We start from the raw sequence: 24937 nt of genomic DNA on the forward strand, positions 1-24937 counted from the left end.
TGCCTATCCTATGCAAACCAGCCTTGTTGAATACACAACCCAAACAGAATCTAAACATCCCATCCTACACAAACTAGGAGAGTGAAAATATATAAAGTAAAAGTAAACCAGCCCAGCACATAAGACATAAATCAATGTCGACAGCTACATCCTAACATAACCTAATAAAGCCTCCTTAGCACACTATAAGTCACCTAACACAGTAGGAAATACCAATATACTACCTCAGTATGCCCTGCACAAAATTAGGTAAAATGGCCAATCAACAGGATACAACTCTTTATTATACCTCATTACATCCAAAACATTTGCTACAATCCAAACTCAAGTTTTACCTTTCCATGCAAATGTAAAGAATGCAACTGAATATCCTCATACATATACCACCAACAAAAAGTGTACACAGTGAAGCGACATCCACTGTGCTACTCATACTTGTTCCCACACACCTCCCACTGTACCCACCACACACAAAAACAACAGACTAAAAGCAGCTGGCATACATGTTTGATTTATATGCCTGTGGAGTGAACAGCTGTCCATCTAAACATGGCTAAAAAATTACACATTGAATGAGGAAATTCTAACTCCCACTCCCATTCAACATAAACCAGACTGGACCATAAGGAAACGACAAAAGAACAGGAGGTGATGCACTACACTGCTCAAACAGCCTACATATCACCTACGCTCAGGCAATACCAACATTTGATAATGCTGAAGTACTTGCCTCTTACTAAATACTCATAAGCCTATGCATCACTGGAACACAAATCCCCCCCAATAATGAAATCAGAAAAAAACTGAAAACCTTCTGTCATGGGTGACTACCACCACATCCCAAGAAATCATCATTCTTTGGGATGTCAATACGGGTGGATCACTACAACACAACAGGGTCAAAATTTAAGCCTATCCCATGATTAGCTAGATCAAGAAAATTTGAGTAAACCAGGAAAAACCACGGCAAAAAGTTGTTACGAATCAAATCCCAGGCTAATCTACAAAACGTGTTGACACTTAAGGAGCACCCCCAAAAAATCAAATAAAGTTGGATTGAAAAAAAAACACACACAGACACACCTTACTAGTCTTTACAATAAGCACAGAATAAACCTACAGAATTCTGGGCCACCATAAATAACCTGTTAAAATCCAAGTAAAAAAACTCAGTTGCCCCACTCCTAAATAAATCCAATCTAGTACAGCATGTGAATCCAACAAAACTATATAAAACATAACAGCTGCCACATCCCCTCTGTTAAATGCCTTCATTCTCTCAACCACAAAACAGAGCATCTAAACACTTCTCTATTGAAATACTCACTGTAACCATAAAAGAGCCCACTTCACTAGTAACAGTCTCGCAGCAGACAGATATGAGCAGATTCTTTTATTAGTACAGGAGTAGACTAAACAGAAAGTACAGTTTTGTACCTACCATAAATGTAGATGTCCGATAGACATGCAACTGCAGTCATAACATGTGGGTTGTCCTGCCTCAGGCAGCCCTCGGTTGGCCGGATTCCAAAGTCTGGGTCCGACGTCGGCTGATGTCGCATTTCTCTCCGACGTCAGAGCGGCTGGAGTACATAGGCATCAGCCGACGCCATTTTCTTCAGTGTTTCTTGCCCCAGATGCCAGGTGCCCTCCAAGGAAGGCTGTAATCAAATTGGAAGACAAAAACAGGATTCCAAACACATAAATGAGCAATAAAACAAATACACCATAACAGATATCCCCAGCTAAGAGAAACAGGGATAGGAGTGGACCCTAGGCATAGAGTGGTATGGAGGGAGGGAAAATCCGACTGCAGTTGCATGTCTATCGGACATCTACATTTATGGTAGGTACAAAACTGTACTATATCCTTCAAGAATGCAACTGCAGTCATAACATGTGGGTAGAATACCATAGCTTAGCTGGGGGAGGAGGAATGCTCTAGGAGAAAGATGGTGTGGTAATCAAACCCTGCAGGACTGCCGAAGCAAAGCCTGCTCTGGATCTGGAGTATAGAGGGAGATTGTAGTGTTTGGAGAATGTATGCACGGAGCTCCATGTAGCAGCTTCTAGAATGTCCTTGGTAGGCACCCCTCTTAAGAATGCTGTAGAGGTGGCTGTAGCTCTAGTGGAATGTGGTCTGACATTGGCTGGAACAGTCTTTCCATGAAAGGAATAACAGAATCTGATGCAATGTCCAATCCATTTAGAAATAGTCTGTTTTGAAATTGCTTTTCCTTGGACTGCAGAGGCGTAAGCTACAAAAAGTTGTTCAGACTTCCTACTGGCCTTGGTTCTGTCCAGGTAGTATCGAAGTTGTCTGTGAATGTCCAAGGTATGCAACAGTCTTTCCCCCTTATTCTCAGGATTGGGGAGGAAAGCAGGCAGATGAATGGCTTGATTTAAAGAAACCCTAGATATCACCTTTGGCATAAAAGTAGGGTTGGTTCTTAATGAAACCCTGTCTCTGTGGAAAATAATAAAGGGTGGTATTGCCATTGGGGCCTGTAGCTCCGAAACCCTTCTTGCTGAGGTAATTGCCAACAGGAAAGCTGTCTTCCATGAGAGAAATTGCAGGTCAACTGAAGCTGCTGGCTCAAATGGAGGTAGAGTCAGTTTTTCTAGGATAAAATTGAGGTCCCAGGCTGGCACTGGGGCCTTTCTTGGTGGCTTAATGTTCTTGATTCCCCTGAGGAATTGCCTTAGTAAAGGGTGAGAAAAACCAGGAGGATCAGTGTTGTATCTAGCTGAAATAGCAGATGCATGTATCTTTATGGAAGAATATGAGAGGCCGTTCTTTAACATATCTGCCAAATATTCCAAGATGAGTGGGATGTTCAACAATGATGCATCATGTCCCTTGCTGGTATTCCAATTGCTGAATCTTTTCCACTTTGCTAAATAAACCTTTCTGGTGGATGGTCTTCGAGCCTCTGTTAGTATCCGCTGAACTTCCTTAGATAGAGATATGCTGAATTTATTTATGGGATCTCCCAAGCTGTTAGCTGCAGTGTCTGAAGATTTGGATGCAGTGTTTTGAAATTGTGTTGAGTCAAAAGTAGAGGCCACTGGGGAAGGGCCCACCTCCTGGTGTGACATATGCTCCGTAGTAGTGGGTACCAGTGTTGTCTTGGCCAGTCCGGAGCTATTATGATTCCCTTGGGTTTCTCTGCTCTGATCTTTAGTAATACTGAGGTCATCAGTGGCAGAGGTGGGAATGCATAGATTGCTAGGGAGCTCCAGTTGAATGAGAGGGCATCTATTTTCCAAGCTTTTGGATGGTATGTCCTTGTGCAGAATTTTGGTAGAAGATGGTTGAGGTGAGAGGCAAATAGGTCCACTTCTGGCTTGCCCCATGTCGAAGTGAGTTGTCTGAAGGCCTTCGGATGTAACCTCCACTCGTGTGGATCTGTGAAATTCCTGCTTAGGCTGTCCGCCAACACATTGTCTTTTCCTGGAACAAACTGGGATTGTAACTGGATGTTTAGGCTCAGTGATTTCTCCCAAAGTTGCATCGTCAGTCTGCAAAGGGGGTAAGAGTGGGTGCCCGCTTGCTTGTTTATGTACCACATCACAGTGGTGTTGTCTGTCCGTATCAGCAAATGGCCTTGCTGGAGTTGGTGTTGAAAGGCCTCGATGGCATGCATTACTGCCAGCATTTCCTTTTGGTTTATATGCAGATGTGTTTCCTTTGGAGACCATTGTCCTTGTATACACCTGCCTTCCATGTGCGCCCCCCATCCAAGGTCTGAGGCGTCTGTAGTCATGGTCTGTGTTATCTGTGGTTTTTTGAATGACATACCTGTGTTTGCCTGGCTCACCGAGGCCCACCATAGGAATTCCTTTTGTAGGCATGGAACGAGTGGTATGATTGTCTTCAAGTTGTTGCTGTGTTGAGACCAAATGCTTTTTAGGTACCATTGAAGCTTTCTCATGTGTAGTCTTGCTAATGGAACCAGGAGAATGCAGGATGCCATGAAACCCAGGGCCTGTAGGAATCTCCTTGCAGTCATCTGGGTGAGTTTTGCTAAACCTTTGAAGTAATGAGTTAACTTCTCTTGCTTGTCTTCTGTCGGGTAAGCCATCTGAGAGACTGTGTCTAGTTTGGCTCCTAAGAAGATTATTTGCTGGGATGGCTGCAGTCTTGACTTTTGGAAGTTGACTGTGTATCCCAGAGCTTGAAGTAATCGTATGACATAATCCAGGTTTTTTGTCAACATCAATTTGTCGTCCGCTTGTATAAGGCAGTCGTCCAGGTACGGGTACATTTGTATACCCTGGAGCCTGCAATGAGCAATTACTGAAGACAGGCATTTTGTGAATACTCTGGGCGCAGTAGATAAGCCAAATGGCAATGCTGAGAATTGATAGTGCTCTGGCCCTGCAAGAAATCTGAGGTATCTTCTGCAGCTGTGTCTGATAGGGACATGCAGGTATGCCTCCTTGAGGTCCAGAGTAATCAGCCACGACCCCTTGCCCAGTATGGGAAGGAGTTGCTGTAGTCAGCATTTTGAACTTTGGTACTATGAGAAAGGTGTTTAATGCGGACAAGTCCAGTATTGGTCTCCATTGAGATTCTTTTCTTGGAACAAGGAACAGTCTTGAGTAAAACCCCTGGTCTTGTTCTTGTTGTGGAACTCTTTCTATTGCTTTTATCCGAGTCAGCAGAGTGATTTGCTTGATAGCCTCTGCCCTCTGATTTTGTGGTAGGTTTGGCATGCCTTGTTTTCTTGGTAAGGTATGGAAATGAAACCTGTACCCTCGGTCTATAATGTCCAAAATCCATTTGTCCTTTGTCAGTCTGTGCCAGTTTTCTGCAAACAGAGATAATTTCCCACCCAAGGGAGCTTCTAGTTGTTCCCTGGTAGGCGGTAGTAGAGGAAAGTCATTGAGATTGTGGTTGTGGGGCAGATGAAACCCCTGCGTCACTTCTTTGGTTTCCTGGCTGCCATTGTCGTCCCCTGTAAGAGCCTCTATATTGGCCTCTTCCTCGGCCACGTCTGTTCTTACCCCTTTGAAACTTTTCTGGATTAGGAAAGGACCAGTTTTTTGAAGGCCAATTCCTACTGAATCTGGGGGGTTGAACCTGGAGGAAATCTTTCACAGTCTGAACTGATTTTGCTTTTTCTTCGATGGTCTTTAACACATCCTTAGCATTTGCACCAAAAAGCTTGTTCTTTTCCAAAGGTGCATCCAGCAGTTTTGCTTTTACATGATCTGGTAGAGGTTGATCTTTTAACCAAGCATGTCTACGAATGACTGCCCCTGTCATAGCTGCCCTACATGAAGCTTCCAGTGCATCATATCCACACTGCAGGAAGCGATTGCTTACTTGCCGAGTGTTATGTACAGCTTCCTGCAAAGTCTTCCTGTCTAAAGGATCAGGAGTGGCTAATGTTTTTTGTAAATCTTCTAACAGATAATCCTGATATTGTAACATATGAAAAAGACAATTTAAAGCTCTCAGATAATGTAGTGGAAGTGTAAACCTTTTTGCCCCATCTCTCTAATGACCTAGCTTCCCTGTTGGAGGGCAAAGGATTTTTTGAGGTGGAGGCTGAAACTCCTTTGGGCCCCTGTGAAATGGTTTCCAAATCAGCAGTATGGGCCCTGAATAAATGGGAATGAGTTTCAGGGACCCTGTAATACCTGTCTGGCTTGGCTGGAGCAAGGGGAAGAGAATCAGGGGTAGCACTAGAGTCAGAATACAAATCATCCAGAACATCAAGTACAGGAGGAATAGCTAAGGGCCTGTGCTGAGGCTTCTTAAGGAAAGTCCTAAGGCGTTTCCTAGAATCAGAATATTCCTGACCTTGCCACTTGAAATGTTCCCTCATGGTGTGCAGAACTTCCCCAAAAGAAATATCTTCAGGAGGGGAGGCCGAGGGGATGGAATCCTCTGCATCCGAGTCCTCATAGGTCTGAAAGAGCTCTTACTGGCTATCAGAGTGGACAGCCCTCAGAAACTTCATCAGAAGGAGTAGGATCAGAGGGCTCAACCCGGGGCCTTTTATCAGGAGGGGGCTGGGATCCTCTCTCAGGATGGGCCTGTGAACCTCTAATCATGGAAATTAAATCAGCAGCCATGGACATAATTTGTGTCTCTGGAGTCGGCTGAGGAAAAGATTTAGAAGGAATATGCTTTGTTTTGCTGGCTGCCTTAGCCCTAGTGTAGGCCTTAATAGACATGGCCATAGGGGGCTTGGCAGCTCCACGTGCAGGAGTGACCTTGTCTACAGCAATGGTCTCGGGCATTTCCTCGGTTTCGGTATCCGGAGGAAAATCTATAACTGGCGGAGTAATGTCTGGAATCGGAGTAGTCGGTAATGCGGTGTCTTCGGTTCGGAGCGGTGGAGAGACAGTCTCAGAGGGAACCGGAGCACTCGCGCTAGGTTTTGGCGTGGAGTTGGTGGCAGACGTGGGCCTAGGATGTCGGTCCCGGTCTTTTCGCTTTTTGGGAGTTTGCGATGTCGGAAGATCCGACGGCATGGTGTAAGCAAAATTATCGCCGAAAAAGTCTTCAGCGAACTCTGCCCGGCGCCTGAGAGTGCGCTTGTTGAAGCGAGCACAGGCTACACAGGCCGAGACGTCGTGGTCTGGGCCCAGGCAAGGGAGACAGTAAGAGTGGAAATCCTTATGAGGTATTTGTTTACCACAAGAAAGACAATTGTTAACTTTTTCAGTAATTTCTGACATCGGCTGAGGCAAGAAAAGGTCCCCAACAGGGTACTTAGCTTTTTTGATGACTTCGGTATCGTAGAATACAGGAGCTGACCGACCGGCACTTGCGAACTGCTTCTGCTTCGGGCACCGTGCAGCAAGAAAGACTGAAGAAAATGGCGTCGGCTGATGCTTATGTACTCCAGCCGCTCTGACGTCGGAGAGAAATGCGACATCAACCGACGTCGGACCCAGAATTTGGAATCAGGCCGACCGAGGGCTGCCTGAGGCAGGACAACCCACATGTTATGACTGCAGTTGCATCAACCCACATGTTATGACTGCAGTTGCATTCTTGAAGGACATCTACTAGGGAATCTTAACTCTCTACACTATGGAAAACATCCCACATCATACCTATTCCAACAGCTTTATAGGTTCATAGATTAGTACTAGGCTAACTGCCCTTATGGGCCATTTTAAGCCTAGCCAATTACCTCATCCGAGAATCAAACCCTGCGTCTTGTGTCCGTAAGGCAGAGACCTTAAGCATTATGCTAGCCTCCCATACTATCGTCACTGTCCGGAATTCCTGAAAGATGCACACACTCAGCTAATGAGAACATACTGTCACTGTCAACGTGGCTTCTAATCTAACCACAGCACTGAAACAGATCGACTATCCTTTTTAGATGCAGTCACATGCACGTTACAGTTTCTTCTAGGCCATGCTTTTTTTTTCCCCTTAAAGACCTCCAAGGCATTCGACACCATACAATCTCCACATACTCCTCACCAGGGTGTGAGGCAGCTGCTTTGAGAACCATGTCCCTACACAGTTTTCCAGATATGTGGCAGCAGCTTTGACGACCAGTCCTTGTCTGGTCCTGTAATGTTTGTAGTATGCAATGACATACATGCATATTATTTAAAAAAAAAAAAAAAATCTAGATTTTAAAATCTTGGTCACATGGCCAGGGATGTGGCTGAAAAGGGTCGTTACCAGCCCACCCTCCACTTAAACAAATAAAACACTCCAAATATAAAAAGACAGGAAGCCTTCCTATCCACTGAATCTTGGTTAGAACAATCTCAACTTGATACTAAACTCTAACAAAACTAATCCTATTCACCTCTAGGCCAGCAGATACAAAACTTCCACATCGCAAATCAGGAAATACCAAGACAGAACTTGTTAGTCAAACAAAGCTCTTTGGAGTCATAATAGAAAACAAGTAAAATCTGTAAAATGCATGCAGTATGTTACACTTTTGCAAACATAATTTAAAGCTCCAAGTCCCATCTTGCACGCAAAAAAAGAAAATACACAGACTCCGCCTAACTCCTCCTCTTATTGCTTTATGAATCTTCTATCTTCCAGTATTCTAGATGGAGCAAGTCTACAAAATTTGCAACAAGCATAGCCAACAAAAGACGCTATTACAACACACAAAAAATAACTGTTTAGAACTCCTAATCTACACCAATATAGCCCAGTTAAAAAAAGATCCACAATCCCAGTAAATTATCACCAATGACCAACCTACCCGAATGTATGTACCCACCAGGGAAAAACTTGAAAGACATTATGCAAGTCCAATCCACCAAGGGGAGGTTCAAGTAATTTTGTTCTCAGATGAAGTAGCCAATATCTGGAAAACTTAAAACTCTTGCTTGGGTCCTACTGCTCACAATAGACTTCTGGACACAGAACTCGTACTGTTAACTGCTCATATTACACAGATATCGTATAAATGTCTGATTAAATATCCGCAGTATCCTGTATATATGCAATTTGATTCATTACCCAATAATGTAACCCAACATTTTCGCCTCTACTGCTCTGCATTTCTCTGACAATGTGCTTTATTTTGTATTGCAGTCTGCTTGCACTACTTTGTACCATATAGATTTTGATTGTTTCATACAATTATACTTTTTTTTTTTTTTTTTTTTTTTTTTGCATTTACTGCATATTTTAATTTGGACTCCTGAAATGACTGTCAGTTTAAGATTTGCTCTTGCATTTTAATTAAACTTTACTGCTTGGAGCTTTTCTACCTGGACCTTGGCTGAAAAGGATTTTGTATCCAATTGAACTTTTACAAATCAACAAAAGTAAGTAAACAATTAAATAAATGTACATGTCCTTATATTCACCTCTGCAGTATTCCTTAGAAATAGGATTTCCTGCCATGAAGCCCACCATCTGGCCAGTTTACCAAAGTCTACTGTTGCTTTAAAGGTACACTGAACATCACCTGCACACTTGTTGCGTGGGATAGCGCATAAAGGTGATGTTCAGGTGTACCATCTTCAGAACTTTTTTGCCGCCAGTCTGAATTCCTTTTTAACCATTGTTCTGTTGCCTCAGTCCATTTTTTTCTCTCATATTTTTCTGTTTGTTGGCTTTCCTGTGCTTACTCCAGTTTGCTGGAGTCTTCACAGTTGCAGATAAGTACCCGGTTGGGTTTTTGGTTACTTTTTCTGTTTTCTGCTGTTTGGGGTTACTGTCATCCAGAAAGGGCAAATGCCAGTGTGGGAGACGGATTTCCCATAAAGACCACAGTGATGTGTCTTTTTTGCATAGGTGCTGCTCACGACCATACATCTTGTTCAATTTGTCAGGCGTTTGTCCCCAAAATACTTCATAGTAGGCTGTTTTCGCTTTCCTTGTATCTTGAGCACCAGCATCTTAAGCTTCTTGCTGCAGATAGTATGGATAGAACTGTCAGCTGTCAGGTAAGGTGCATAAGGTAAGACCGGAAATTTCCGCTGTCCAGTCTCTGCCGGGAGTTTCTCCTGAGGTTATTATGAACCTGGAGGCTCACTTGGTTCTTTTGTGAGATTCTTCTAACATGTCTGGGTTGGAAGCCAGTAAGGATCTGGCAGGCAGCATGTCCAACAACACTTTGCAGGCATCAGTTTAAGGCATTCAGAGGGAACCACGGTTGACAGTTTCCAAGGGGTCTAGAGGGGTTCCACAGTTTCTCTTTAGGGAAGAGGTTCCTACTGCAGTTGTGGAATGCCATCTGAGTCCGGGCTTTCTCAGGTTTCTAGGATGGATGTCCCCTCAAAAGAGAAACCGAAAACTAATCATGTTTCTTCTGCTCCTAGATATCCATAAAATGAGTGGCAGGAATTTCCTCAGGGGTTATTTAATGCTTTACTGTCATTGAGGCCTCCTCAAGGGGTTTCAGTTCCTGCTCCTCCTTGGTCCTCCTCTTCCCGCTAAAAAGGACCAAAGGGCTGCATTCTTTTGAGGTGGATTCTGATGATGACTCCCTTGCTTATTCTACTCAGATTCCCTCTCCTTTAGACTACGGGTTTGAGGAGAAGAAGGAGGAGGACTTTCATACTCTAGATAATCCTTCTGAGGAAATTTCCTTTGGGGACACTATCTCTAAGACGATGGAATTTTTTTTAAGTGGGATTGTGCCCAGGTTTCAGATATCCATAAGAGGTACTATGAGTTACTGCAGATGGAATCTCCTAAACCTGTAGCCATTTCTCCTGTTTTGCCTGCTTTATTGGATTTTTTTCCACTGCCTCTAAAGCATCGGATTCTCTCCCCCTGCTCCCAGGAAGTCAGGGTGCCGAAGGATTATTCCTTTTTGGTTTAAATGTCCTGCTGCTGACCCCTCTGTGGGTGTCTAGTTTTAGGGCTATTAATTATCAGACCCATAGTTTTAGGGCTATTAATTATCAGACCCATATCTCTAGGTATGTCTTGGTTCTTCTTTCTTAGGCTTGTCAGATTCTTTCTGATCTTCCAGACTCAGAGTAAATCTTCTACTCTTTCCTTGCTTGGGACTTTCTCTCAGGTAGTTCATCATTCTAGCAAATGCAGTTATGATGCAGCAGATGCCTCTTCTAGGGCTGCTACTTCTGGTTCGGTTCTGAAGAGATAGTCATGGCTTCGGCTTCAACCTTTGCCCAATAAAATTAAAGCAAAGTTGAAGGATGCTCCTCTGGATAATACTGTGATGTTTGGTGAAGCAACTGCTGGTATATTTCAGTCTCTTCAGGACAAAGGGAAGGCTTTACAGGAGCTTAAGCATGTTTCTTCTGTGCCTAAATTTCAGCAAAACTACCCTTCTAAGCCAGCCTTTGTTCGTAGGCAGTCTCGCCCTCCTTCTAAAGGTAAAAAAAGAGTAGTAAAAGGACTCCTCCTGCTAAGGCCACTCAGACTGCAGGGATTCTTGAGCCTTCCTTTCCTGGCAAACCAGGTGCTGTCTGACTATCCGCCCATTCCCAGCCATATTCTTCTTTCTCTTCGCCTTTCTCTTTCTCTTCCTGTTTGACTCCAAATCACCCAGGATTCTTGGGTTCTATCAGTCATTCAGCAAGGGTACTTTATGGTCTGGATTTCCCACACTCCTTTTATGGCCATTCCTCAGCCTTCTCTGGAGCAACTTCTTTTCCCCAGAGGTTCTTCGAGACCTCTTGTCTCAGGGTACTATTCAAGAGGTGCCCGTGTCCCAAACGGGGAAAGGGTTTTATTAAAGAATATTTCTAGTGCCCAGAAAAGAAGGTGTGAGATCTATTCTAGACCTCTTCCATCTAAACACATTTCCGAAGGTGCTTCCCTTCAGTCCCCTTTTCCTATCTTGCTCCCTTAAGCATCCTCAAGGTCCAGAGACACCAGAAAGACCTGTCTCCGTATTCCGATCCATCCTCTTTTCAGGAGATTTTTGCATTTCTCTGCTGCTTCCTGGCATTTTCAGTTCTATGCTTTGCCCTTTGGCCTTTCTATTGCGCCAGGGTGTTCACCAAACACCTTGCTCCTGTGATTGCCTTTTGCAAGCTTCAAGGGATCCAAATCTTTCCTTATTTGGACGACCTGCTGATTCAAGCATCTTCTCCAGAGGTCCTTTTGCAAAATCTCATTTTACCATTTCTCTTCTTCAGAGCCTGGGGTTCACAATAAACTTCAAAAGGTCTTCCCTGACTCCTTCTCAGGATCACGTCTTTCTGGGTTGCAGGTTTCAAATGGTGCCAATGCTGGCATCCCTGCCTCCTTCAAAGACATTAGCTCTCATTTCTTTTTTTCAAACTCTTCTTCCCCTAGCCTCCATTGCAGTCAGGGAGTTGAGAGCTCTGGGGTTCATGGCTTCCAATTCCGATGCTCCCGCTGGCCAAATTCCACATGAGGAAGTTCCTGTGGTTTCTGAAGTCGGTGTGGCTTCAGCATGCGTATCCTATAGACTATCTTGTTCCTCTTCTCCCGTGTCTCAAGAAGGAACTTCTATGGTGGATTCAGCAGTTGTCTCGGACTCCAGGACTCTCTTTTCAGCCTCCTCTTCCCTCTCAAGATCTGTTCACAGACGCTACAGATGTGGGATGGGAAGCAATGTTTGGCTCCTTGAGGATTCAGGGGGTGTGGTCTCATTCAGCAGAAGGAGCACATCAACATCAAAAAAGAGAAGAGGGCTCTTATGCTGGCTTTTCAGGCCTTTCGTCCTCTCTTCTCTCCAGGGCCTCTCAAGGTATTGACAGAAAATACCACAATCATGTGGTATATCAACAAACAGGGGGGGTACGAGATCTTACCATCTTTGCCGGCTGGCACTTCTGCTATGGGATCTGGTTATACAATATTGGGCGACTCTTCAGGCAGTTTATATTCCTTCATATCAGAATGTTGTGGCAGACAATCTGAGCAGGTACTTCACTCAATCCCACGAATGGATGCTTCACAGGGATGCATTTCTGGACATTGTTCACCAGTGGGGTACTCAAGCAGAACTCTTTCCCTCCCCTCCAGTTACAGGAAAAATGGAATCAAAGGGAGGAAATGATCTTTGAGGTCTTTAGAAAACACACTATGAAATACTTGATCAAGACATGTAGGGACAAGGACAGAGGGAATGTCACACATAAATCAAGAAGAGGGATTAATACACATTACGAGAAAATTAAAAAAGCAAGCCACAGGGAGTCCCCAGGGTTGGACAGGATCCCACTGGAAATATGGAGTTTGCAGGAAGAATTGGTAATCAAATGCTGATACAACTTTTTTAATACAGTTTTGATGTGAGGCGGTCTGCCATGATACTGGTTAAATTTAAGAAAAATAAAAGGACCCAGCAGACCTGGGTTCATATAGGCCAACAGCAATACTGAACGACCATCACACATTTATGTAGATTATAGCACAGAGACTGGCCAAACATCTGCAGATAACCATCCACTTTGTCCAAAGTGAATTTCTGAAAAGAAAGTAAACATTTGACAGCATTAAAAGAATGTTAATGATCCAATGACATGCAACAGGGCATAAAAAGACTCTAATGTTGGTGGGGCTGGATGTCAAGAAGACACTGGACTGGGTCAGTTAAGTCTTTATGTGGAAAATCTTGAGAACAGAGTGGTTCCCAGTACAATGGATGCAACTGATCAAAAATATAACAAGGGCAGTTGATAGGCCTAGGCCCTTTAATAGCTTTAGCAGACACACATGGCAAAACTGCCCTTTGCCCCCATTACTGTTTGCATTCTCCATTGAGCATTTGGCACACGCAATGCAATTTATCAGAAATTAAGAGATATGACTGGTATGGGCCGCCACAAAATAGTCTTCTTTTCCTACATACAACTGAGCCAGACAGACATACAAGAGTTATTTCGAATTTTAACATAGTTTGGTGGGATTGCAGGACATAAAATACACACACACGTGCAATACTATTTAATAATACCGACTTTCAAGTTGGTGTAAGATTATCTATACTTGTAGGGATATATGTAAATTAAGTATCTGGGGATTTGGCTTGAGCACAAATAGAAAAAGCTGGTAAGAAATGTGGGAATAATTGCAAAATAATATATTGGAGCAAGCTGAGAGTATGGAAACTGACTTGGATACCAAGATACAGGTGATAAGGTTTTGTGGACTGCTTGTGTTGTATGCAGGGCAACAGTGCCAAAAAAACGCATGGGAAAGAAGTTGTATACATATATTAGATACATACACAGACACACGCGGAGAGAGAGAGAGAGAGAGAGAGAGAGAGAGAGAGAGACACAGAGGTATTACAGTTTATATTTGGCAAGTAAAGAAAGCCAGAATAGGTTGGAAGATGTCAATTCTTCCCACTGAGCAAGGGTCTGGCCTACTAAATCTAGAGAAATACTTTGAAGCCATTCAGATAATACTGAGATATACACTACAAACTTTAAAAGCACACCCCACAATGGAAAACTGTGACCTAGACCAAGGCAGAACTGGGTTATGACAAAGAATTTGAAAGAGGAAAGGAGGGCGTTGAATCCTATTCTTATGATGGACTTAGGGTGAGTGTTAAAAAAGCAGAAGTTACAGATATAATGGAATGACCTCCTGCCGATAGGATATCAGCACTTTTCTGTACATAAGTAAGCAGCAAAGCTTCAATGGAATAGAGAAGGAGGAAAAAGGAACCTAGGTACTGGCAGCAGTTGTTTTTACAAATTTTAACAGAGCAATTTACACTACAGCAAGGCAGTGAAATACATGCATAAATACGTGTGTGTATATATTTACACACACGCACACACACACAGATCTCAGATACAATGAGAACAGGATTACAGGAGGATAATAAAATAATCTTGGACCCAATTATTGATGCTAGGTCAGATGATGTTACACAAATGCAGGGTTTTGAGCAGGGTCTATGGGGTCTTACTGTCTGACCTCAAAACTACAGATGGACAACATTCAGGCACAATGGTGCAGATACTTGGGGATGACTGAATTTGACTGAGCAGCAGAAGGGAGAGATTTGTTTAGCTCCAAAATTAGCCACAAAAGTGAAGAGATTCCAAATATTTTCACTGGAAATGCCTGGGCTTGATCATATGTATTGAATTAAAAATTGAGTTTTTGTCTTTAGGCAGACAATTAAATTACGATTCAGCAACCAAGGTGGAAACACTGCACCAAGCATGAGGTTTCTCTCTTAGTCGTAAGATTTGCAAAAATAGAGGTTTTTTTTTTAATGGGGAGAGGATGAAACTAACATCATCCAATGGCAATATCGGAGGCTTTCAGTTTCACATGCTTGTTAATGCTTCTGATACTACTTGTGACAGCAGTGTTGGTATTAACCAGCATGATTAATCACTGCAGCACCCCTGCAATATCATCCTCCCTGGTAAGATCCAACCATAAAGCGGTCACATTCAAAGTAAACATCTCCCCTGTCCCCCCCTCTAGCTAAAAAAAAACTTCTCCCAAGCTGATTACAACCTCCTCAGGGATGGCATAAAGAGCTTCACAGCCCCCCTCCCACAGGAATTGACACCAATGTCCATATCTAGACCAAAGTACTATATGTGCATTCATGTAAATGCATTGAATCAGGAATTCCCGAAAGACAAAAATCACCCACTGCAAGTGGACATCTGCAATAAATAAACTAAAGGAAAAAATTGCTGAGCACTAGTGAAATCCTCTAAACCCAACTTAAGAGTTCCAATTGGCCACATCTACTAGAGACAATCATAAGGCCTTCTTCACATATGTCTGCAACCTCAAAGGAAGCACCCAGATCTGTTCAGAACTGGTGGTCAAGGACACCATATACACAAATGCTGTAGATATAGCTAACCTACTGGCTGACAGATTCAGCAAAAACTTCACACCTTTGCCCCCCCCCCCCCAATCAGTAAATCAGGATATTCCCATTACCTGCCCCCCTCCCTTTATCTCTAGGGAACAGGTCATCACTACCCTCTCAAAGGCAATAAATACAGCCTCCATGGGACCCGATAACATCCCAGGCTGCATCCTACATGAACTCAGGCATGAACCTGCAGCACCATTAGGCACCCTATTCAACCAAAGCCTGAGTACCGGCTTTGTCCCAGCTAAGTGGAGGACAGCCACTGTCATTTCTTTTCACAAACGTGGAGCGTCCACCGATCTGGAAATTATAGATCCATCAGCCCAACTAGCCTGATCTGTAAGGGCATGGAATGGATTATCATGGACCTCATTAACAGGGACATTGGCAACATCCAAACACTCAACCCCACACAGTTTGGCTTTGTCAAGGGGAGGTCATGTCTGTTAAATCTGGTCGACTTCTTTGAGACAGTCACCAAAGCCATAGATAAGGGAAGACTATACACAGAGTCTACCCTGATCTGATCAAAGCCTTCGACGCTATTCCCCACTTGGGCATAATAGATAAACTCTCTCAACTAGTCATTAATCCATATGTTAAAAGATGAGTAGCAACCTGGCTCACTGACAGAGCCCACCTAATCAAAATAGGGGAAGCCATCTCAAGCTGTAGATTCGTAACGAGCAGCATACCCCAGGGATCGGTCTTGGGGTCTCTGTTATTCGTGATATACTTCTCTGAGGTGCAGGCCAAAACCAGTGGGCTATGGCTGACCAAGTCTGCAGATGACTATAAACTGGGCATGGTCAATTTCCCAAGAGATGTGGACATCCTCCAAGAGGGTCTTAGCCAAATAAATGACTGGTGCCAGAAACATGGCTTCAAGCCCTAGGGAGAATGACGTCCCTACATATTATCACATTAATAACAATGGCCTTAGTACACAATCAGTTGTGAGGGATTTGGCCACCCAGGTTAATAGCAACCAGACTTTTGACCACCATGTTGCTTCTGTTGTATGGAAAGCTTTCTACATGGCACACCTCATAAGCAAGGCTATCTCATCCAGGGATGAGGAGGTCATAACATCCCTGTCTTCTTCCCTTATAAGGCCAATTATTGAGTACAACGCCCCCTTTGGGATGTACCTCACAAAGCACATGCACCAGTTGGAGAGACCACAGAGGTTCCTCACCAGGAGAATCTAGGGCCTCAAACATCTACCCTACACATGCTAAAAGCCCTGTCCCTCTACTCAGTTTCATACAGAACCCTCAGAGTTGACCTCTGCCTGTTATACAAGGCAATCTCGGATCCCACCTTAATGGGACTGCTGGATATCCACAAGTCAATCTCCACTTGAGTAACCCACATGCGTCACCTTAAGTTGGTCTGTGACATCAATACGACTTGGAGGGACAGATGTGTGTACCAGAGACTCCCCCCATCTGTGGAATAGACTCCCTCTCCATGTTGAGCAGAGTACCTCATTATCCCTTTTTAAGCACAACCTGGATAACTGGATGAGAAACAGAAAATACACCCCTGGGATTTTACCAGTGTCCCTGCTAGACAGGGACTTTGGCTGCCGACTTGTCTAAACATGGGCTAAACTCTTGGCTGGGCTTATAACGGCCTCAGGGCCAATAACCTAGTAACTTCCTATGATCCTATGTAATGCTGTGCAGCAAAGTGAAAACTTTACACACTCTTACTGTACATTCTTGCACTCAACACTTGCTTCTTAAATACACCATTACAACATAAACACAAATGAAATGCTTGCCTACGGCACAGCACTCATTCTCCTACATTAAGCTTCACCTCTTTACAGTGTACTACCACAAACATGCTAAGATGTTATACTGCTAATAGAACATTTACCCACCAACGCTACACTGCCATTCTGGTAACATTAACAAAAATTTTTCAATGTCCACTGTTTCTTTCCGGCTTTTCACATGTTCCTTAAAACCAGTTCTGCCAACACGCTTTCTCAGAGGCGATCTCTGTCTAATGTACAGAGCCATGTCCAACCCAGAATTGTTGAACATGCTCCATCTTAGCAAAACCACAAACATGCTAAGATGTTATACTGCTAATAGAACATTTACCCACCAACGCTACACTGCCATTCTGGTAACATTAACAAAAATTTATCAATGTCCACTGTTTCTTTCTGGCTTTTCACATGTTCCTTAAAACCAGTTCTGCCAACACGCTTTCTCAGAGGCGATCTCTGTCTAACGTACAGAGCCATGTCCAACCCAGAATTGTTGAATATGCTCCATATTAGCAAAACCAAATCTACTCGAGCTACACGCTCTAGGGATATAAACCTCAACACAACAATGAATAGAACATGCTGGAGGAATAGATTCCCTTCGCAGAGACTTCCCTTACTATGGAACAGGGTACCGATCTACATAAGACAGAGCCCCTCACTATCACTCTTCAAGAGGAACCTTGATGAGTGGATGGGCAACAGAAAGTTCACATAGGGGATCACACCAACAGCATTACTAGATAGGGGACAAGGGTACTAGCTGTTAGTACAAGGGTCTAGGGAACTAATAAAGGGGCGGTGAATACCGCACAACGTGGCTGGGCTAATATATGCCTTCGGGCAGATAGCCCAGTACCAACCTATGAATCTATACACAAGAATGCACCTGTACATATAGATTTCCTTATTTATTTTTAATTCATGGTCAGGCTAATACAGCGGGGCAGACCCTGTTTTCATCAGAGGCCCAGAAAAGAAAGCGCTCGCAGTGTACTACTAATATGACCGACAGACATTTACTTGCTTCACAGCAGGACGTACTTTACAAATTCAATACATAATGACAATGATCACAGTAAATACACTTACAATGCTAAATGTAGTACTTTTTAGTAGTTACCAGCCCCAGCACAATTTGCACAACTTAAAAAGAATATGCCGAACATGTCAGCTGTTGCATCAAATTACTTGCACCTGCTTTTACTGAATTTATAGCATCTCCTGAAGCAAACAGTGCAGCTTACAGGTTATGTCAAAACCACATCTGCACACTATTTTCTGTTAATTCATTTGCAGGGAGGGGACTGTTACCCTTTTATTTCTCTCCACAAAGTTCTAAAGGAGATTGGTGGCTGGCATTGACCATTAAAAAGAAATGAATAAAAGACACAGTTTGCCATCAGTCATTCTGATTATATTTCCAGAAGAAAAAAAGGACGTCATTCTGAAAGTAATGCAATTATCACAATGACTTCATTCTCAAAACTATTTTAGGTGTGTGAGGGTAGGTATTGTACAAAGTGGCACAATTTAAAACAAAATTAACGCTTAGTACAAGTTTAGTTGTGGAAAGGGGATAGTTGCTGTGAAGGAAAAATGCAATCATGGAAGTAAGAACAGAGTGACAGTGAATGGGAAATTCATTCTGGAAGGAAAGCAAGGCAAATAGGAGACAAAATAATAAAATTAGGTTAAAAAAAGTTGGGCTTTGTTTAAAGGATGTAATCCTGTTAGGTGCTATGAAGAGAGGGGAAGATTTGAGTAGGGCTACTAGGGTTATAATTGTGTGAAGACATTAAAGGAAAATGAGTACTGAGGGGGTGAGGGGGCAGGGTCTTCATAATCCAAAAAGGTGTAATCTGAAAGGTGCATAGTATGAGTGACAGAAAACATGACTTCGTCTTGAGAATAGGCAAAGTTCTGGTTACATTTGGAATTTTAATGGAGATTAAACTGACCAAGTGAAAATGGGGGTGGAGTTCCATAAACCTCCTGAAGTACAACCTCCAGTAATAATGAAGAACATTGGACATCAACAGTGCTTTTGGGGAAGTGTGTTTAGGCAGTTTTGGTGAATGCCATCTCAGCAAAGGTGTTTTGCCAAAAGCCCTTCAACAGTGAAGTTCCTTTTCTCTGTTGTGCGATCTCAAAGTAGGTATAGTTATGTTCCTTGTGTGTGTGTGTGTGGGGGGGGGGGGTCACCAACATGGGAGTGCAAGGAGGCTTGCCCCAATTTGCACCACTTTCATTGAAACATTTTGGGAGTCTCTGGAGATGGAGGGGGAGAACTTTTCCCTTTAAATCTTCACTTTTCAATGCCCCTTAAAGATTTATGCTTGCAGTGTGAGTTAAAGGAATGGCAACCCCTCTTCAAACATTACTAACAGAACAACCTCCAACACCAGAGCTCAAATACAATAATACCGGCTTTTAAATTACATGCCCACTGTATTAGTGCATGTATGAATATGTGTAGGATTACTAAGGACATCCCATGGTTATAATAATCCTTGCCTGACAAGCTTAACGGGATATGGTTATTTAGAAAGCTCCCATAACTAAATAATCACTCTCTCAAAAAAGTCCAATGTTCCTCATAATCATTCAGTCACCACTGATGCTGTTATGCTACAGTACAATCCTTGATAAGTTCATGACCATGCAACTTTAAAATTGCACCCATTTTCCCCCTTTTCTGGCTGTGAGTCCTTGTACCAATCCACCACCCTGGCTAAGTTGTGAGAGGGGGTGTAAAGATTCCTCCTCCTTATCCAACATATGAGGAAGAGGCAGGCCTTTAAAAGATATGAAGGGAAAGGCAGGGTAGCAAAACACTAAATCAGACATAACTGCCCAGCAGAGTTACTCCTTACAATGATGAACGTTAGGAGTGTACTATTTACAGTTTCTAGTCAAGGGATCGTAGAAGGAAGGAAATGTTCACAATCAGGGCCACTTTTTAAAACATTTAAGTTACACGGTACTATTAATTAAAATGCTGGCGGAATAAATGGTTCTGTGTTAAAAGGGTTCCCTCCTACCAGAACATGAAGTATTTATCTATGACGTGTGGTATCATTGCCACAATATAATGAAATCGCATATTTCCATAAGAAAATCACACGCTTTTGAGAAGAGCATAGCGAAATTCGTAGACGTCTCGTCAAGATGCCAAGGTGTAACCTAATAATCATGCAGACAAAACGAGGAATTACCTTCTTTGTACGTAAGGAGAAAAAAAGACCACAAATCTGTCACCAGTGTTACTTGAAATCAAAACGGGGAGGGAAATTCATATACAGTATGCAAATTTGTAAATCAAACACATCCATGCAGTCCAACCAATGGTTAACACCTTAACAGCCAACAGCACTTTAAATGGATGGGCCACAAAAACAACAACAAAAGCCCATGTGCCCAGTACAGTGACATAACGTCAAGATGAAGGTACTGGACTACAAAGGCGCGGTAAAACAATAACTGAAAAAAATGATAATAAGCATTCCTAAACAGTGCCAAAATGCCTTATCTCCATCTGAGATGATGGTAGTTAGAATTCCAAATGCACAGTACACTGCCAAGGCAAGCACATCGCTAAACGCTCCTACAGGAAATAAAACAATTCTGCGTCAATATAATATAACACGTTACAAACGTCATTAAGCAACTAAAAATTCGTTTTTTTTTTGGGGGGGGGGTGCGGAATATTACCGCGTACTACAATAATTTCCAACTTCTTTCGCTGTATACAAAACACTGGTACTGTAATTTCGTCTCAAGTTATTTGCATTACACACAATATGTGCATATCAAAGTTCAGTCATGCTGCAACACCCTGTAATACTTAAGACTTAAAGACTAACCCCACAACTGAGTAAAAGAAGGAAGCAGTTACACTTCCATACGATTGCGTGCTGTACTGACAGCACATAACCGTTTACATGCTTCACAAAACATTACAGGAAAAAACTGTACTACAGAGGAAGGCACCATCACACTTTTGAAAGCATAACCGTTTACATCCCTCACAAAACGTCCAATGTACAAAAAGGTTAGCTTGCTACCAAAAAGAAAAGTGTAAAGTCATAAAAGAAGATAAATGGTTTGTTCATAAAAGTAATTAATTTCCAAACAGATCGCCCAAACCAAGTGGTATGCTGATGCACCAGTACGTAAACACCTTAATGACGAAGCAAGTGCGGTGAAATACCTTGGCTGCATCAGCACCATTGCACTAATGCAAAAGTAAACAACGCTCGAGACAAAATATTAAACTAGTACTTAGCTTATACTCACCCTTTCTATTTAACACATACCACCAAAACTGACTTTAAATAAAGTGACATTGACTCTTTTCCCGGAGCTGTAAATCCAGATACGTCTGAACTTCACCTCCACCCATTAAGATATCATACTACCGCATAGCATGCTGGAGATTGTAGTATTACGCCCTATTTTTCATTACACGGAACGTCGAGAACTAAAAACAAATAATCTTCCCAGTCAGCGACGCTGTATATTGCCGGAAAAATATCAAACACGGAAACAATAGACACGTACATCCAAAATAGGTCACCTGACTTCGAAGTGCGCCAATGGCGAACCGTTGCTACGACGACACCGTACAACAAAAACAAAAAAAAAGATTGTGCGCTGACTGCAGTCTTCTTTCCAGCTGGGGATCAATCATAGGTATGAAAAAAAGTTAATTAGCGTTTATTCTTTTACGCGAAAAAAGTAATTCTTCCATTTGTGTATAATGTGTTTGTCCTTCTTGAACGTAGGGGAGAACCGTGACAGTCTCGTAATAGTGGCCTAGCTTATAGTACGCTAGTTGCAGCACAAGACATCAACTTAACTATGTGATACAAACTGAAAATAGCTCACGGAGCGCCAGATAGGAATGATGTACATATATTACAGCCCCAGAGTTTTCTTTACAGTTGTGCTCTGTTCATAGTAAAGTTAGTAATAACAAGATGAACTTTGTAGTATTTTTAAAATGCTATGTATATCATACCTCTCAAACTCTTAAAGCAAGAAATCTGAACCAAAGCCATAAATAAAAGTGGGAAAAGGACCCAAGAAATAGGGACACCTTTTAAATATTTCTCTTACAAGCTTGAAAGTCGATAGAATAACACGTTTTACATTAGCATGACTTTGCTGAAGAGTATGAAGTCTGAAACTCAAACGTCTGTCATTATTTTCTAACTTTAATTGTTTTTGTCACTAATTTGCCAAAAAAACACAATTTTATGATAAACGGACCAAAGATACGAGGCAAAAATCTGGACATTCTGCGAAAATCTGTACAGTTGACAGGTACGTAATGTATTTCGTAGATCGCGTTTGGGCGGTAGTGGAGAACATTGGACTGAAATAGTGTCTTTGCGTGACGGTTGAAGTGTTACGGCGGAATTGTAGTTGTAAATAAGAGCACGGCTGTTTTGACTTTTTAAATCACGATCTTAAACACACAATTTCTCTGTCAGTTATTTAACTTCAGAAAATATTGGTGTTAATAGTACTAATATTCTAAAAGTGCCTCTGATAATTTCTAGATTTGTGTCTGATTCTTTCAGCGGCATAACTCTCGCCTCTTAGAGCAATAAATCTGGACATTGCCTTGGATGAAAATAAGCATGCACATCATTTTATAAATCATACGACACACTTGTTTGGTAGAAATGGTGGCAGCCTCGTATTTATTATGCCAATCAAACTGGGTATCAAACTAGTGCCAAATCATGTCAATGCAAATCAAGCCAAGAGTATTCAAATGTTTTAGAAGGCCAGAACATGGAAAAAAGTCAAAACAACTCAATCAGGCCATAACCTACAACCATACTCCCTGTAAATGTTCAACCAACACCAATGGCTGAAGAGATCTACAACCAAACTGATGGTCCCCTGTCACTTTTAATACCAGTGGCTGAAGGGGATCTGCTTCTTGTGGGACCCCAACCTGCCCACTACACCATAGGGTGGCCCACCCAGAGAAGGGCCAAGCTGCCCGAGCCTGCAGCCCTCCCCAAGCCAAACACACTCCTTTGCAATTTTAGTTTTCCAAGTTTACCCTTCATAGCTGCGAAACCTGCCTGCCTACCACATGCTGAGGAAGGAAAAAACCTGAGAGCCCAGTGGGACAAAACAGGAAATTCCTTTTCAAGCCCTAGTGCGATCATCCTTATGGGTCAGCAAGCACCCACCTGCTCTTATCAGTCAGCACTTACTACCTCTCACCTTGTGCTATCTACATCTGGTCTGTCCTGCTGTTGAAAAGAGATCTTGCCTGGCTCCTTGTGACTTTTGAAAGCTCTTCCTCTACCTACCATTCTGTCTTACACAACTCCCCCTCCCCTTCCTGATCCTAACTAACTTCATGCCTTCCTGGCCCCTTGTCCTCTCCCATTCCCCTCGCCTGCATGCTATTTTCTCATCAGCAATATAGCTGTGCCTACAATTTCTTGACATGCTTCCAAAACCTAAAATAATGGCGGGACAAACACCCAAAAATAGGGACTGATTTTATTTATTGCTCTTAAAAAGTTGCTAGAATAACAGGTTTATAGGTGGTTACTGGGCTATTGACCTGAAGATCTTTATAAGCCTAGCCCTGTGTACCCAATATAATACTAGAGAAACCCAATATAAGGGATCTTGCATAAACTCGAGATCTTCGTTAGCACCAGCTATCTAGGAGGATCATAGGTGAAATCCCCAGCAGGAATTTATTATTCCCCATTCAGTCATCTAGGCTATGTTTAAAAAGGGTCATAGTGGGGCTTTGTTTGATGTGAACTGGTAGCCTATGTGAAGATAGGTGAAGGCTGCCAGCCTAGCCAGACAGAATTATCTACAAAATTCTGTCATTTATAAATATTAATGTAAGCCACAGGCTTGTCCTCTTAAATGTGAAATGATTGCATTGGATATTGAACTGCAAAGGATTTAACAGAGTGCACTCTGCTGTAAGAAAGCTAAGTCAAGAATTATATGACTGTCTTTGAGGTCAAAATTCGCAGCCAATATGTCTGGATGAAGGAATTCTGCCTATTGTTTTGAGGCCAGAGTTAATGGTGATAATTTGCATGTATAAATGTCCATTATTGCTCTGGTTTCTGACCAGGTGTAAAAAATGTAAGTGTAGTTTCTGTTAGCCTGGGAACACCAGAGAGGTGTGACTAATGATGTCATGTGAGGCAGCTCTGTGTTATCAATTTAAAGCGAGAGAATCAGAGAGCTCAGAGCATTTTGTCTTGAACATCTAACATCATCAGCACTGCTTTGCTCTATATGCAAGTGATTTAGAATTGTGTTTTCTCTTAGATATAGGTAGGAAATAGGAAGATTAGACTAGTTTGTTTTTCTGTGATGTCAGAACTTTTGGTACTGTATTATTTTAACACAGGAACAGTAATGTAGACCAACTCAAGAACACTTCAGCCCAGCACAAGGACCACAGACCAATGAAAAGATTTTAATAAATGGTTTAGCACTTTCTTCCCCTGATAGGGACTTCCTCAGAATAACATACATTAATTTGCCCAGCCTTTAAATACACTTGAAGTAATTAATTACATAATTACATAAATCATAAATTAACACATGATCTACTAATACCTTCCATTTAAAAACATTTAAAATTCTGAAATGCTGTATGTGTGTACACATATAAATACAAATACATAAACTTTAATTACTCATAAAAATTCTAACAAAAACATATATTCTAACCTAATACATGTTTTACCTTTAAAATACATGCTATATTGGTAGCTTCATTGATTCCTGGATACTGAGTTGCATCTAATCTCAGTTGCCATTTCAACTCACAAACATCCAGGTGCAAATCCACAATTTTCCCCTGTGGATC

At 42.3% G+C, this 24937-nt stretch overlaps 1 protein-coding gene across 3 annotated transcripts in view; it reads right to left on the reverse strand.

Annotated features, from left to right (window-relative positions):
- The window catches only part of CCPG1 (cell cycle progression 1), a 1059961-nt gene extending 1038390 nt beyond the window's left edge, over positions 1–21571 (reverse strand). Inside the window, exon 1 of one of the 3 annotated variants that reach the window (XM_044078956.1) lies at positions 21355–21570. The gene's annotated coding sequence lies outside the window, so the exon portion shown is untranslated. Of the gene's footprint in view, positions 1–21354 lie in introns of all 3 variants that reach the window. The other 2 variants (XM_044078958.1, XM_044078959.1) reach the window with 2 other exon arrangements.
- Between the last annotated feature and the right edge of the window lie 3366 nt (positions 21572–24937).

The sequence above is a fragment of the Protopterus annectens genome, chromosome 7.part1, assembly GCF_019279795.1.
Source record: "Protopterus annectens isolate FY-2018-M chromosome 7.part1, PAN1.0, whole genome shotgun sequence".
Classification (NCBI taxonomy): Eukaryota; Metazoa; Chordata; order Ceratodontiformes; family Protopteridae; genus Protopterus; species Protopterus annectens.